Source organism: Mus caroli, chromosome 7 (genome assembly GCF_900094665.2).
Source record: "Mus caroli chromosome 7, CAROLI_EIJ_v1.1, whole genome shotgun sequence".
In the NCBI taxonomy this organism is placed as follows: Eukaryota; Metazoa; Chordata; class Mammalia; order Rodentia; family Muridae; genus Mus; species Mus caroli.
In genome coordinates this window covers 128,828,223-128,834,353 of record NC_034576.1, presented here as the reverse complement: position 1 = coordinate 128,834,353, position 6,131 = coordinate 128,828,223, and positions in this window count along the sequence as shown.

Here is a 6,131-nt window from a genome sequence, read left to right as displayed (position 1 = left end):
GAGAGAGAGAGAAGATGGCTACTAGAGAAGTATAGACAAGGGCCCAGCAGCTCATACCTGTAACCCAAGCATTCCTCAGGCTGAGTGAGCAAGGTCATTGCTAATTCTAAGCCAGCATGGGATCACAGCAAGACCCTGTCTCACAAAAAAGGAGGGGATGGAGATGCTCTTGAGTAAAGTGTGCTTGCTTTTCAAGCTGCTGAGCTGATCTCTCAGGGAGGTGAAAGAAAAGAATCAATTCCACAGAGTAACCCTCTACCTTCCACACTGCACTGTGGCACACGCACACACAAATCACTCACACTGTGGCACGCGCACAGACACCTGCACCCACACACAAATCACTCACTTACACAACAACAATACCTTTTTTTTTTAAGGGGCAGAAAAAACAAAAGTATAGAAAGAAAACTAGAAGGAAGATAGTGTATTTGAACTGGGGTGTGTGTGTGTGTGTGTGTGTGTGTGTGTGTGTTTGAGTCTACGTGTGTGTTCTTACTGAACTGGTATGCCACCTCAAACAAATTCAAGATGAGGTACCGACCACCCACTGCACAGCCCAAGTGTTCTAGGCATCTTTGGCCATGCTTGCTTGTAAAGGAAGGGAGTAGCCACCAACCTGGGGATATAACCAGGAAGCTTTCTGTCCCCTCAGCCTAGCCTATGAAGAGGCAGTGGGGAGTACTCCTCTCAGGCGACTTCAGTACCTCGCTCCCCTCCCCCAGCCTAACTCACCGGAAATTCTACTATCCTTGTAGACCTTGCCAGAAGGTTCCTCCGGGCCCGGGGGTTACCATTTCCTTTTGCTTTGGGTTCCCTTGTCCAAAAGCTCCCAGGATCATCGTCAGGACCTAGGCAGATGGCAGATCAGAGAGCATGCAGCTGTGGTGTCACCGAGGCTGTGAATAAGTAACACCGAGCAGCCTGTGGTGTCCGTTTCCCACCTGACACTGTGGCCCGGGGCCAGAGTGTTCATTATTTAGGGTTTTTTTTTTGTTTGTTTGTCTGTTTTTACCTGTCCTGAGTTAGTACAGTTCCAAGCAAGAAAGAAACTGTCTTCCCCTTTCTCCTCACAACAGAAAATTCTGAGGTGCGTGGTGAGATGGAGACAGACAACCGTGGATTTACTAGTCTGCTCTTCTGTAGTTTGTCTATGCGATCTTGGCTAAGTTTCAGAACCTTTCTGAGCCTCTGTCATATGGCCTGGGTCTGAATCCTGGCTTTACCACTCTCGTGCCAGGAGTACCCATGTGACTCAGTTCCCCCAGGCCTTGGAATGCTTGTGTGCAAATAAGAGACAGGAGCAGCAGCTCTGCAAAGGACTTCTGGGAATGATTCAGCAAGGTAGGCACAAAGCAGAGCTCCTGGGTGAGAGCTCACTGGGTCGTCACCAACAGTGTCTGACTGCTTGTTTTCTATGGGACTTGGGGTTAAAGCCAAAGAGACCTGGGAATGCTTTGAAAATACTCTACCATTGAGCCACCCTGCCCCCAGCCTGTGAGACAGGGTTTTACTGAGTAGCCCAGACTATTCCCAAACTAAGGGCCCTCCCGTGTGCTGGGACCACAGGTATGAGAGCCAGCTAACTCAGCCCAGTGCAAGTGCGCTTTCTTCATTCCCCCTAAGGAATGTAGGTCTTAGACAAGGGCCTTCATTTTAGGAATGGTATATATGTGTGCAGTATGTGTGTGTGTGTGTGCTTGTGTGCCTGTGTCATGTATGTTTGTATGTGTGTAGATGCACTCATGCTACATGCCTCTGTGTGTATGTATGGCTGGCCTCGAACTCAGAAATCCGCCTGCCTCTGCCTCCCGAGTGCTGGGATTAAAGGCGTGTGCCACCGTGCCCGGCTAAGACAATGTTATCCAATAGCCAATGGAAGGGTTGAAATTATGAGATCAGAATGATACTTGCTTGGTTCTCTTCTCAAGGTCACATCCAAGCCTGCCGAAGCTTCTTTCACCTGCTGGTCCCTCTACGTGTCCCATCTCTTACCCAGGCCATGACGACTGGGAACAGAACGTGGTGTCATCCTTGTCTCACTTTTCTGGGTCAGTTCAACACTCCCCGTGGTGCTCTCTGACATCCCCAGCTTTGAACTTCAGGTAGAAGGAGTCATGGCAGCTATTGGCTATGGTAAAGTCAGTGTCTCCCTACCTCCTACTAATGGGATAATGTGGGTAGAAGTGGGGCCTTGGCAAAGTGAGGCACATATATCATCTCTCTTATTGGCTTGTCTGATGCCTGCCCTCCTACACACTGGAGGAACCAATGGCAGAAACAGAACACCATCAGCAGTGCGTCTGGCCACTGCAGACCATGGGTGTGCCTGGGGCCCTTGCCAAGGCTTGCATCTTTCTGTTGGAAGGGGCTGAAGGCAGGCAGGGAGGACGCCTGTATCATTAGAGGTCTTTCTTACAGTAGAGACGGAAACCTCATCCTGGTCCTTGAGACTCAGAAAAAAAAGAATCTCAAGGAGGCCATCTGGTAATGCTTCCCATGAACGAGGCGACACCGGGGAGGAGCTGAGTGAGCACTTGCTCTCCGTGCTCAGGCATCCCTGAGAAGGCTGGAGGGGCATACAGGACCCAGGGGCTGTTGTGTGGCACAACTTTTGCTAGGAAAACACATCTCAGAGAAGGAGCCCAGGATAGACCAAAGTACAGATATCACCAAAGTCCCACTTGACGAACTGTATTAGTTAGGGTTTTACTGCTGTGAACAGACACTATGACCAAGGCAAGTCTTATAAAAAAAACAACATTTAATTGGGGCTGGCTTACAGGTTCAGAGGTTCAGTCCATTATCATCAAGGTGGGAGCATGGCAGTATCCAGGCAGGCATGGCGCAGGAGGAGCTGAGAGTTCTATGTCTTCATCCAAAGGCTGCTAGTGGAAGACTGACTTCCAGGCAACTAGGGTGAGGATCTTATACCCACACCCACAGTGACACACCCATTCCAACTAGGTCACACCTATTCCAACAAGGCCACACCTTCAGATGGTGCCACTCCCTGGTCCAAGGATATACAAACCATCACACGAACCAATCAGTTTCATTGGGGTTACTTACAGGAACATATATGATGCCAAGACACCTGCATCACCAAAGCCCACCCCAGGATAGGTGACAGCTCACAAAAGCTGAGAACCTGGATCGCATTGCACAGCCTGCACACAGCTCAGTCAGTTAGAAAGCGTTCTTTCCAGATAACTCAGTTGGTCTAAACCTAGAGTCTTCTTTACAGCTTGTCTGCTCTGAGAGATCCTCAGCTCTTACTGCTTCCTCTGGGAAGGAGGGACCCAGTGAATCTGGTCAGATTCAGGGACTTCCTGAAGCCGTTGTAAGTTGTTTATCTTCCTGTTTAAAGAGCTTCCTTGCAGGATGGACTGCTTTGGACCCTTCAGGCACAGACCCTGACAATCTCTCTAGCTTTCTTTTCAGTAACAGAAAGCCCATGGGGCCTGGTGGTGGCAACCTATGCCTTTAGTCTCATCATTCGGGCAAGCAGATCTCGAGGCCAGCCTGGTATACAGAGTGAGTTCCAAGACAGTTAGAGCAGCATAATGAGACCCTGTCCTGGGGAAAAAAAAAAAAGATAAAACAACAACAAACAAACAAACAAACAAAAAAAAGAAGCTCCTGGGACCCAGCCATAGTAAGTGTATCCTGGGAGAGGAGGAGGCAGGTGGTGGTGACACTGTCCCAGGCCTCCTCTGCACTTGTGTTTCTGTGTGTGCATGTACTTGCGTGCACAAGCACACGTGGACAGCCAGAAAGGTTAGGAAAGCTGAGGATATTGGAGGACGCCAAGGGAACAGACTGTCTTCATCGGCCGGCAGAGTCGGATTTGGATTCGAGTGGTTCATCGGATCGGTGAGCATTGTCTTCTAGGTGGTCTCAAAGGCTTGGGCTGTGGAAAGAAATCAGAAGCAGCCCAGCACTAGCAGTCTGACCGAGGAGGGGCCAGGCAGACACGGGGAAGTCCGTACCCTGTGATGAGGCGGGAGTGCAGAACCCAGCTCACCATCTGCCGCCTGGAGCATGGGACCAGTCTGAAAGGGCAGAGCCGAGTACAGGCCGAGCACAGGCCGGAGGGAGGGACGGGAAAGGGGTTCTTCAAGAGAAAGAAAGGGAAGGGTGTTCTAGGTCGAGGGCTGTAGAGCTGAGACTCTGGGAGGGCTCAGCCTCCCTTCAGTAGATCTTATGTGGGGCGCTGAAAGAACTGATCAGGGCACAAAAGCGTATCTGTTTATATTCACATATACGTCCTGGCCTTCCATAGCAGGAGGGGAAGAAATTCGCTTTACTCTTGGAGCTCCGGAGTGAAGCCACAAGATGGTCAGGGTGGACAGTGCCGAGTCTGGAAAGCGGTTTTCTCCTGCAGTCGGTGGTGTGATGGGGTGTGAACAGGACCCAGCTGTTCATGCCTGCCATCCCACACTCAGGGTGAGGCCCAGACCAAGCTACACTGTAGCGTGAGTTTCAGGCCAGCCTGGGTTACAGAATGAGATCTTGTCTCAGCAAGCAAAATACAAACAAAAAAGAAGGGAAAAAAAAAAAAAGGTCCGATGTGATTGGTAGGAAATTGTTGGGTTCAGAACGGAAGCTGAGGGCTGGTGAGATGGCTCAGTGGGTAAGAGCACCCGACTGCTCTTCCGAAGGTCCAGAGTTCAAATCCCAGCAACCACATGGTGGCTCAGAACGGAAGCTGAGAAAACTCACTTTAGAGAACAGAAGCTTAAAAATGGAAGTTTTATTTTCTCAGCGCTGAGGGAGGTGGGCAGCTCCGGATCTGATCCGAATTCCTGAAGGGAGACTGTCCAATATTTCTACAATATTTTTATAGGATGGGAACAAAAAGTGACAGGTAACAGGGTAGACTCTTGCATTGACCAATTATATTTTGACATAAAGGGTTAAAAAAGGAGGTCACTGTTGGTGACTGGGCCTTTCCCAGGTCACCTGGTTTCAGATCCTCAAGTCAGCTTTTGCAGCCTGGTCTCCTCCTGGACTCTGGTCTGGAATCTTGAAATGATAAGGGAACAAAGGAGTGGGCAAGTTGAACTAGTCAGTTAAGTCAAGACAAGTAACACATGTCTTGTGTGCCTTATGGCTTGTGTGCCTTAGTTTAGATAATGTGATAACAGCATCTTCCTTCTCTACATCCTTCACAGCTTAACAGACAAACAGGAAACATCTGAAGAAGCAGGGTAGGAGTTGGCTTCCGGGGCCTGGGAACATGAGTTAAGTTTTGATTCTGCCATCCAGGTGGAACTCAGTCCTGAGATGGCTGAGCTCAGGAAACAACTCCCTAACAGAAATCACTTTGAAAATAATGCAAGGGCTGGAGAGATGATGACTCAGCGGTTAAGAGCACTGACTGCTCTTCAGAAGATCCTGAGTTCAATTCCCAGCAACCACATGGTGGCTCACAACCATCTGTAACAAGATCTGATGCCCTCTTCTGGTGCGTCTAAAAACAACTACAGTGTACTCATATACATATAATAAATAAATCTTTTTTTTTTTTAAAGAAAATAATGCAAAAAGCGGGGGTTGAGGGGAGCGGAGAGTAATGCTGTTGAAGTGAGACGGGTTGAAAAATATTGATTTTTCCATACAATTAGCGAGGGAAGAAACGGTAGGCTTTGGGTAAGAGGAACGTGGTGCATAATGTGTCCCCTCACTTGCAAGCCATTTAGAGCATCTGTCCTTTTCGTGGGAGCAGGGGAGTTTTCCTCCTTGTCTCCAGTTAATTCTTCTCTGGTTCCTCTCCAGAAAGTAAAGTTTAAAAACACAGTATGTCTGAGGCAGGCAGTTCTTCCTTTGCAGAAGAGGGAGTGGACCCAGCCTGTCTCCTCCGACCTCCAGCATTCGACCAGCATCTCTCCTGGGCCAGCGGTGGCAAGAAGCGTGCTATTTCTGTCTTGTTCCGGAGGGAAGGCTGGGAGTTGGCGATTACCTAGGGTAAATGGTCGAAGAAGGCAGGGCCAGTCCAATGAAGCGGGAATACAGTGTTTGGATCTCTGCGGCTGCCGTAGTCGCAGTACTGCGGTCCCCATGGCAACGGCAAGAAGCAGCGCCAACCTTCTGGGCGGTGCTGGCGCTTTGGCGGTTCGGACCTTAGG